The following is a 10,851-nucleotide window of genomic DNA, read 5'->3' as shown; positions in this document are numbered from 1 at the left end:
TCAACCTGTTGGTTTACTAGTTTACCAGCTCTGTTAATCAATACAGCTTTTCACCGGGACTAATTTGTTCAGTGTCTCCGTTTTAAAGGTATGTGTAAGGAAAGGCTTGTGCAGCAATAATAATGTCAGTGATTTGATTTACTATTTCTGTGGACTTATTTTAGGGTCCATGTAATCCCATCCCCAAAGCAGCTTACGTGTAGCATATACAAGTGTGTTTCTTTCTCATTAATGTTGAAAGACACTTTTTAGTATATTAAGGAGTCTGTTCTATCTCTTCAGTATGCATGTAGTGAGGGGGTGTGACCTTCGTCCAACCCGGAAGGGTAGGAAGCACCCTCTGTGCCCAGGTGGGCGGAGCCAGACCCGCATTGCCCTCCTGCAACAAGTGGAAAGGTGGGACAGGAAGTATAAAAGGCAGAGCCTCCAGCACAGTTGCAGGAGGGAGGGAAACAGATGCATCCTGCTCACTCCAGGCTGCTGACTTCGCTGCCAAACCAAGAGATGCCTTCTCCCGAAGGAGCCTGTGTCTGCAGGAGAGCTGCTGAGACTGTTGCTGGCCACCTCCCCTGAGGAGATGGAGGACACCCACTGATCCAGGTACACCTCAAGGGGAGGGGAGGATGTGGCCCAGGGACAGCCGACTCCAGTCTGGCTGTATTGCAGCCTGAAACATGGCCAGCATGTTGTGGCTGGATCCCATGCTGACCCCGTGGCAGAACACTCCACCAGCGTTAGGGCCCTGGGCTGGGACCTGGTGGAGTCGGGTGGGCCTGGGTCCTCCTACTCCATCCCACCCCACCCCTGGGGTTGCAGCTTCCCCACGGTGGGCCAGGTGTCTGGTGTTAGCCTATCGTCCTCTAAAACTCAGATGCTAGACTACTCACTGCTCTGCCCCTGCCTGAGGGCCAGCGTCTGTGGGCTCCTTGGTGGCTCTGTTCCTGCCTAAGAGCCAGAGCCTATAGAGTGTTTGGGGTTTTGCCCATTAGGGAAGTTGGGACACTAATTCCTAGGCTGCTAATTCTCCCAAGACTAGGCAGTGATCCCAGCTATGTAGGGAGGCAGTGTGGCCTCCCTCCAACCCAGAAGGGGAGGGACGACCAGAGCACCACTACAGTGCACAATGCCCCATTAATATTAACAGGAATCAGCTGTGCATCTAGGAGAGACTAAACCTTTATGTCTTCATGGACATGTTGGATGATTCATGCTAATATTTTTGACTCATTTTAAAAACTAAAGATTTTGGTTTCTGTGATACTAATTCCAGTGCCTTATTGTGACAATACAGTGGTAAGTAAAAAATGATATATTCTCTCAGAGCTGCTACATTCCCATAACAAGCTCCATCTTATTGCCTAGGGATGGTTAGAACATTTGTAAACCACCAAAAGGGATGGCATTTTCTATGGAATTTCAGCTAAGAGGTATTTCTCTTTTCCAAGCAGCTCTGTTAATCTCCCTAAACTACTCACAGTTTTCAATTATATATATATACTAACAACGCCTGTGTGAGGTAGGGAAATAATGTTGTTCTGATTTTACAGATGGGGAACTGAGGCACCGCAAGATGAAGGATCAGATATTTAGAAGGCTCCTAATGTTGCAGACAGGAGTCTAGTGGGAATTTCAGAAGCACGTAAGCAGGTAAGGCACCTAACTCCAGTCAAAATCAATAGGAGTTAAGTGCTTATGAAAACCCCACTTGGTGCCTGTTTTCATGTTTGGGTGCCTATATAACTTTGAAAATCTGCCTGTTGGTTATTTATCTAAGATCACACAGGAAGTCTGTGGCAGAGGAGGGAATTGAATTGTCTCCTGAGGCCCAGACTAGTGCCCTAACCAGTGGACCATCTATCATCTCTTTCATGGGTGGTCCTTTTCTTTTTATGATTGTTTGCAAAATTCTTGGCAAACTTCTCTCCTTCGGTACATGTGGGTGGTTTCCATTGAATTGAGTGGAAAAGGTCTGTATATTTGTACAAAGAATCTGGCCTAATGAATTTTACAAAGTTTGGCAAAAACTCAAAGTCTGGGAGCACATTCAACTTCAGGTGAAAATGTTTGGAAATTAAACCCTGCTCTATACTAGGAGTGCTTTGACGGTATAGGAATACTTGTTTACTATACTGGCAAAGCGTTCCTACTGTACGCATAGTTTATACTGGCAAAACTCTGTTTTTGCTGGGACAGCTTATTCCAGCTCACATGCCCCGCCCCAAGCAAAATAATCTGTATTGGTAAAACTGCAGTTTTGCCAGTATAACTGTACACTAAAGGCTTTTGCCAGCATAGCTACGATAGTCACAGATCACACATCATCACACACCTGGATGACATAGCTATGCTGGCAAAAATTTGTAGTGTAGACCTGGCCTGAACCCATGATCCATTTGGTATGTTTGCCAACTTCTAGATCTGATATGCCATATTTTGGTTTGAAATGTAAGACTCAATTCTTTCTTAATGTAAACTGTGGTGGAATGGGATATGACTGTATCAAATTGTGAAGTTTGTTTCTTACCTGTGTTGAAGTATTGTCTCTGGCTGCATTCATTTGGATTTTCTTAGCTTCAGCCTGTTTCGTGGCACCCCAGATAGCTGCCCTGCCCTGGAAAGTCATTTGACACTTTATTGAAGGACCACCACTGAGAGCCATCTGTATGGGGAGATGTCAGCAAACCAGTAAAGTGTCTGAAACCACTATGGCTTATTGCTAAAAGCAGCCAAGTCAGCAGGCCATAAAGTGGCCATGTAACAAACTCAGCTTGACCAAGGAAGGAGGGGAGGGGGTTTTGGGTGCCACAGAAAGGGCAGCTTGACCCCATGTCCTTCCTGATAAGAATTGTGTTGACATTACTGATACATACATTTTAGAAGAGCAGGATGTGCCTCAGGAATGTCTATTGGGGCCTCAAGGCTGCAAACTCTGGAAAAATCCACACCTGGTTAATCAATAATCAGAAGGAGCCTCTTGCTTGACCATTGGAACTGCTTGCTTAACAAGTTTTCTTTAAGGGACAAGTCATTCTTTTACTAAATGTAAAGTATAAATAAGGGGGGAAAGTTTGAGGTAATGGGACTCTTCAGGACTGGACTCTTCCTCTGGATGCATCTTGTGTTCCCCACTAGCAGACGGGCTGCTGCTGTGCCACTGGAGAGCCACACTCAGCTTTGGTAATTATCGAGGGTTGGGGGTGTTTTACTAACCTGTTGTGGACGTGTGAATAAATGCTTGAGACTAAGTAAAGTTTAGCTTTAAGTGAAAGCACTCTTGTGTTGTCTTGTTTGTGCCAGCCATCTATCAGTCAGACGACTGTGTCTCCCCTGACTTATTTCCTGACACCACCTCGCACAGAGTAAAAGTTACCAAGAGCTTTCAGTTGAAAGAACCCCGGGTAACACATCAAGGCTGCAGAAGTGTCTCTAGGCACCAGCAAAGCAAGCATGTGCTTGGGGCGGAACAATTCCAGGGGCGGCGTTCTGGCCATCTTTTTTTTTTTGCTTGGGCAGTTGCGCTCTCAGAGCTTGGGGTGGCAATTTTTTTGCTTGGGGGCATCAAAAAACCTAGAGCCGGCCCTGTAAGGCTGCAGTCTGAAACTATCAATTTTGACTTTCCACTTCTGCAAACCCACATGGAATGATGGTCTTTCTACACAGAGGCCCACAAGGGGCAGGCAAGCATGCTGGTGGGTATGGAACTTCACAGTCTGAATACATGGCCGAGAGATAGAGGCCCTCTTTAAGAGCAAGGTTCTTCTCTGCAGCTGGAGGTTGCCCACTGCCACATGTAAGAAGCGTTTGCAGGAGAGAGAGAGAGAGGGCAGGAGGGTCTCTGCCCAGCCTATAATGCTGACAAACCGTGGACTCACAGAAAGAGTGAACCAGACTAGGTGCGGGTGCATCTCAGGATCTTTGTTTTTTCAAAGATCTGTCTCTTGAGTGCTTAAAGCCCTGGTCTACACTAGGACTTTAGGTCGAATTTAGCAACGTTAAATCGATTTAAACCTGCACCCGTCCACACAGTGAAGCCCTTTATTTCGACTTAAAGGGCTCTTAAAATCGATTTCCTTACTCCACCCCTGACAAGTGGATTAGCGCTTAAATCGACGTTCCCAGCTCGAATTTGGGGTACTGTGGACACAATTCGATGTTATTGGCCTCCGGGAGCTATCCCAGAGTGCTCCATTCTGACCGCTCTGGACAGCACTCTCAACTCAGATGCACTGGCCAGGTAGACAGGAAAAGAACCACAAACTTTTGAATCTCATTTCCTGTTTGGCCAGCGTGGCAAGCTGCAGGTGACCATGCAGAGCTCATCAGCACAGGTGACCATGATGGAGTCCCAGAATCGCAAAAGAGCTCCAGCATGGACCGAACGGGAGGTACGGGATCTGATCGCTGTTTGGGGAGAGGAATCCGTGCTATCAGAACTCCGTTCCAGTTTTCGAAATGCCAAAACCTTTGTGAAAATCTCCCAGGGCATGAAGGACAGAGGCCATAACAGGGACCTGAAGCAGTGCCGCGTGAAACTGAAGGAGCTGAGGCAAGCCTACCAGAAAACCAGAGAGGCGAACAGCCGCTCTGGGTCAGAGCCCCAAACATGCCGCTTCTATGATGAGCTGCATGCCATTTTAGGGGGTTCAGCCACCACTACCCCAGCCGTGTTGTTTGACTCCTTCAATGGAGATGGAGGCAATACGGAAGCAGGTTTTGGGGACGAAGAAGATGATGAGGAGGAGGAGGTTGTAGATAGCTCACAGCAAGCAAGCGGAGAAACCGGTTTTCCCGACAGCCAGGAACTGTTTCTCACCCTAGACCTGGAGCCAGTACCCCCCGAACCCACCCAAGGCTGCCTCCTGGACCCAGCAGGCGGAGAAGGGACCTCTGGTGAGTGTACCTTTTAAAATGCTATACATGGTTTAAAAGCAAGCATGTGAAAGGATTACTTTGCCCTGGCATTTGCGGTTCTCCTAGATGTAGTCCTAAAGCCTTTGCAAAAGGTTTCTGGGGAGGGCAGCCTTATTTCGTCCTTCATGGTAGGACACTTTATCACTCCAGGCCAGTAACACATACTCGGGAATCACTGTAGAACAAAGCATTGCAGTGTATGTTTGCTGGCATTCAACCAAAATCCGTTCTTTATCTCTCTGTGTTATCCTCAGGAGAGTGAGATATAATTCATGGTCACCTGGTTGAAATAGAGTGCTTTTCTTCAGGGACACTCAGTATAGCCCATTCCTGCTGGGCTGTTTGCCTGTGGCTGAACAGAAATGTTCGCCGCTGTTAGCCACAGGGAGGGGGGAAGGTTGAGGGGGTAGTCACGCGGTGGGAGGAGGCAAAATGCGACCTTGTAACGAAAGCACATGTGCTATGTATGTAATGTTAACAGCAAGGTTTACCCTGAAAGAGTGTAGCGACTGTTTTATAAAATGTGTCTTTTTAAATACCGCTGTCCCTTTTTTTTTCTCCACCAGCTGCATGTGTTTCAGTGATCACAGGATCTTCTCCTTCCCAGAGGCTAGTGAAGCTTAGAAAGAAAAAAAAACGCACTCGCGATGAAATGTTCTCCGAGCTCATGCTGTCCTCCCACACTGACAGAGCACAGACGAATGCGTGGAGGCAAATAATGTCAGAGTGCAGGAAAGCACAAAATGACCGGGAGGAGAGGTGGCGGGCTGAAGAGAGTAAGTGGCGGGCTGAAGAGAGTAAGTGGCGGGCTGAAGACAGGGCTGAAGCTCAAATGTGGCGGCAGCGTGATGAGAGGAGGCAGGATTCAATGCTGAGGCTGCTGCAGGACCAAACCAGAATGCTCCAGTGTATGGTTGAGCTGCAGCAAAGGCAGCTGGAGCACAGACTGCCACTGCTGCCCCTCTGTAACCAACCGCCCTCCTCCCCAAGTTCCATAGCCTCCACACCCAGACGCCCAAGAACGCGGTGGGGGGCCTCCGGCCAACCAGCCACTCCACCACAGAGGATTGCCCAAGAAACAGAAGGCTGGCATTCAATAAATTTTAAAGTTGTAAACTTTTAAAGTGCTGTGTGGCATTTTCCTTCCCTCCTCCACCACCCCTCCTGGGATACCTTGGTAGTCATCTCCCTATTTGTGTGATGAATGAATAATGAATGCATGAATGTGAAGCAGCAATGACTTTATTGCCTCTGCAAGCGGTGATTAAAGGGAGGAGGGGAGAGTGGTTACCTTACAGGGAAGTAGAGTGAACCAAGGGGCGGGGGGTTTCATCAAGGAGAAACAAACAGAACTTTCACACCGTAGCCTGGCCAGTCATGAAACTGGTTTTCAAAGCTTCTCTGATGCGTACCGCGCCCTCCTGTGCTCTTCTAACCGCCCTGGTGTCTGGCTGCGCGTAACCAGCAGCTAGGCGATTTGCCTCAGCCTCCCACCCCGCCATAAACGTCTCCCCCTTACTCTCACAGATATTGTGGAGCACACAGCAAGCAGTAATAACAGTGGGAATATTGGTTTCGCTGAGGTCTAAGCGAGTCAGTAAACTGCGCCAGCGTGCCTTTAAACGTCCAAATGCACATTCTACCACCATTCTGCACTTGCTCAGCCTGTAGTTGAACAGCTCCTGACCACTGTCCAGGCTGCCTGTGTACGGCTTCATGGGCCATGGCATTAAGGGGTAGGCTGGGTCCCCAAGGATACATATAGGCATTTCAACATCCCCAACAGTTATTTTCTGGTCTGGGAATAAAGTCCCTTCCTGCAGCTTTTGAAACAGACCAGAGTTCCTGAAGATGCGAGCGTCATGCACCTTTCCTGGCCATCCCACGTTGATGTTGGTGAAACGTCCCTTGTGATCCACCAGAGCTTGCAGCACTATCGAAAAGTACCCCTTGCGGTTTATGTACTCGCCGGCTTGGTGCTCTGGTGCCAAGATAGGGATATGGGTTCCGTCTATAGCCCCACCACAGTTAGGGAATCCCATTGCAGCAAAGCCATCCACTATGACCTGCACATTTCCCAGGGTCACTACCCTTGATATCAGCAGATCTTTGATTGTGTGAGCTACTTGCATCACAGCAGCCCCCACAGTAGATTTGCCCACTCCAAATTGATTCCCAACTGACTGGTAGCTGTCTGGCGTTGCAAGCTTCCACAGGGCTATCGCCACTCGCTTCTCAACTGTGAGGGCTGCTCTCATCCTGGTATTCATGCGCTTCAGGGCAGGGGAAAGCAAGTCACAAAGTTCCATGAAAGTGCCCTTACGCATGCGAAAGTTTCGCAGCCACTGGGAATCGTCCCAGACCTGCAACACTATGCGGTCCCACCAGTCTGTGCTTGTTTCCCGAGCCCAGAATCGGCGTTCCACAGCATGAACCTGCCCCATTAGCACCATGATGCATGCATTGGCAGGGCCCATGCTTTCAGAGAAATCTGTGTCCATGTCCTGATCGCTCACGGGACCGCGCTGACGTCGCCTCCTCGCCCGGTATCGCGTTGCCATGTTCTGGTGCTGCATATACTGCTGGATAATGCGTGTGGTGGTTGATGTGCTCCTAATTGCCAAAATGAGCTCAGCGGCCTCCATGCTTGCCTTGGTATGGCGTCCGCACAGAAAAAAGGCGCGGAACGATTGTCTGCCGTTGCTCTGACGGAGGGAGGGGCGACTGACGACACGGCTTACAGGGTTGGCTTCAGGGAGCTAAAATCAACAAAGGGTGTGCCTGTACATCAAGGAGTATTTCAGGCAGGACTGCACGGAGGGTTCCAATAAGAAATGGTGCACCAAAGTTATCGTTGTTATTGGAACAAGGAGGTTAGCCTGGCCTCTGATTGATACATGGCTAGATTAACCTCGCTGCGCCTTCTCTGTGACTGACTGCAGTGTGATCTAGACAGGGGAGGAGGAAAATGAGTACAAAACAAATCTGGTCTATTTCTTGTTCTGACCCACTCCATCTATCCTTTACATCTTTGGCTGGCAGCAGACGGTGCAGAAGGACTGCATGCCATCCACATCTCATAGCTGCTTGGCAGAAGATGGTACAGTACGACTGCTAGCCATCTTCATCTCTTGCCTGCCTGGCATAAGATGGTACAATACGACTGCTAGCAATCCTCATCTCTTGCCTGCCTGGCAGAAGATGGTACAGTACGACTGCTAGCAGTCCGTATCGCCTGCCCGCTCACCATAAGACGGTTCAATAGGACTGCAGGACTAAAGAGAATGACCTGGTCAAGTCACTCCAAATTTAGTCCCTGCGCCCATGTCTGCCCAGGCGCTCCCAGCCGACGTGGCCAGGAGCACCTCGGACACGACGAGGACGACTACCAGTCATATTGCACCGTCTGCTGCCAGAAGGCAATGGGTTGCTGCTACTGTGCAGCAAAGCCGTACCGCGTCTGCCAGCACCCAGGAGACATAGGGTGACGGTTACCTGAGCGGGCTCCATGCTTGCCGTGGTATGGCGTCTGCACAGGTAACTCAGGAAAAAAGGCGCGAAATGATTGTCTGCCCTTGCTTTCACGGGGGGAGGGAGGGTGGGAACGGGGTCCTGACGATATGTACCCAGAACCACCCGCGACAATGTTTTAGCCCCATCAGGCATTGGGATATCAACCCAGAATTCCAATGGGCAGCGGAGACTGCGGGAACTGTGGGATAGCTACCCACAGTGCAACGCTCCGGAAGTCGACGCTTGCCTCGGTACTGTGGAAGCGCTCCGCCGAGTTAATGCACTTAATGCACTTAGAGCATTTTCTGTGGGGACACACACACTCGAATATATAAAACCGATTTCAAAAAAACCGACTTCTATAAATTCGACCTAATTTCGTAGTGTAGACATACCCTAAGATTAAAGACAATGTGGTTAAGAGATCCCCGCCCCCCCTTCTGTTTGTGTTCCTTGCTTTCCTGCTGTGATGTCTTCAGAAGAATTAAATGAGTAAACCTAAAGTGACTACAGCCCAGGTAGAACTCTGAGGGAGCATATGTAAGCAACTGAAGTTGCTTGGGAGTGGGGGATGTCTCAGGAACTGACTTCAAGGACTAATGTGATGGACAGTGGCATCCCACCACTCAAGGAGGGGAGTCAGAAAAGAGGTTTGAGCTTGAGACTATGCCCCAGGGTCCCAGAGCTAGAGAGCACATGGGACCCAGCAACTGAGTCCACTCACAACAGACTGGTGACCATACAGATGGGTATTGGGCTAGGCTGTAACAGTAATCTTTTCCCAGTTTATAAACTATATTTCTGCCTCTCACTTCCTGAGTAATCTTACCACTACTTAGAGTACATTAATGAAGAGTCTTTAATGAAGTACAGCTTATCATTACACAATGCCAAATTTTTGAAGAGCAATATAGATCATTCTTAGGGATTCCTCTTCTCCACACTTGTAAAAGCCCCTTGTTCTGACACTTTCCTCCCAACATATGAAGATTCACGCAAAGTACTGAGTCACTTTTATGTACCTGTAACAAAACCCATTTGTACCTTAAATGTGTGTATCATGTATTGTTTGAAAAATATTGCCTTAACTCTTTGTTTTGGAAAGGTGAAAAGCATACATAGCAAACTACTGTGCATCAGTTGTGTAATTAGGAAGTAAAATTCTCTCATGGTCTTCAGTGGAGCCAGGGTTTTACTCTTTGGTTTTGTATCATAGCTGTTTAGAAGAAACTTTGTTATGAATGACTGTGATAAACACATCAGATAAGTTTTCAAACACAGATGTCTTAAAAGAGCATCTGAATCGGAATTTCATACAAATTGGTCCATAGGTACAAAATATGGGTATTTCACACAGATCTGTGCGCCAAACTAAGTGTGCAAATACTGGATTTGGGTCCCCTGTTTAGCTGCCCCCATTTGAACTCAGAGCTCTCATCTCCTGGTCTGATAATATATTCTGTCCTCGCTTGCACTACTGCTGAAGTTAGCCTTGCTAAGCTGGTACATCTCACAGGAAGAATCCCAGAAAATTGCATTCAATGCTATCGTTTTGCATGGTGTTTCCTTCAGTAACCATAGTCACAACAGCATTACCTGTTTCTTCATCTAATGAGAGTATTTTAGTTGCAGACTCATTTGTGCCTTCTATAGAAGAACTATTGTATTCAGAGTTTAAGGAAGGATTCTGATTAGAAAAGAGAACAGATGTTATGATTCATTATCTTTTTTTTTTTTTTTTAAGGCTCATCAGCCTCAAAATCCAAAACAGATAAGGGCTGGAAAATACAGTATACAGTACAAAGATATCTGGGGGGATGATGTGCGTTCAGCACTTAGTCCCTTAATGAATATTTGTAATGTATGCAAATATAATGCAGTATTCTACGTGTGTGTGTGCCTAGGTCTAGTAACAAAAAACAAAATATTTCGGAGTTATTAGTGTGTTTGTGTTTCCTATAAACGGGCACAAAGGGATAAATTGGCAGGAGTCAGCAGGTCTGTACTGATGTTTTTGATTAACTTTTCAAAGATTGAAGTGCACTGTGGATGCAGATTAACTTTCTTTGCTCTATATGGATTCTTGTTTCCTTTGCTTTGAAATGAATATTGCAAACACTTTGCTACAGAGATTGAAAGGGTGGCATTTTTTTGTAAGTACATGAATCCCACAATTTACATGGGAAGGATCTCTGGAAAGGGCTAGTGTTTGGTCTGCATTATTCCACTCTGTTCACTCCTCTAGACTGTATTTCCTCTGTGCCTAAAGTTGTGTTTTCTAGGTTCTATACAGTATATGGATTGGTAAGAGATAAACCAAATCTGGCTAACATACATTGTTTAGCCTCTAGAAATATCTTGTAAATACCAAGTGATATTGTATTGCTCATAAAAAAAATAAATCCATCTACTTAATTAAAAATATAT

At 47.2% G+C, this 10,851-nt stretch overlaps 1 long non-coding RNA gene across 2 annotated transcripts in view; it reads left to right on the top strand.

Moving 5' to 3' along the window:
* Positions 1-452: 452 nt before the first annotated feature.
* Positions 453-10,851, top strand: part of LOC311517462 — a 70,132-nt gene continuing 59,733 nt past the window's right edge. For both annotated transcript variants that reach the window (XR_014710705.1, XR_014710706.1), the window contains exons 1-2: positions 453-600; positions 1,548-1,647. This is a non-coding gene — a long non-coding RNA (uncharacterized lncRNA). The remainder of the gene's footprint in view (positions 601-1,547; positions 1,648-10,851) is intronic.

Source organism: Lepidochelys olivacea, assembly GCF_965140295.1.
Source record: "Lepidochelys olivacea isolate rLepOli2 genome assembly, chromosome: 3".
Taxonomy (NCBI): Eukaryota; Metazoa; Chordata; order Testudines; family Cheloniidae; genus Lepidochelys; species Lepidochelys olivacea.
The sequence above is the reverse complement of the archived record's forward strand: the minus strand, read 5'-3'. Positions and strand labels throughout refer to the sequence as shown.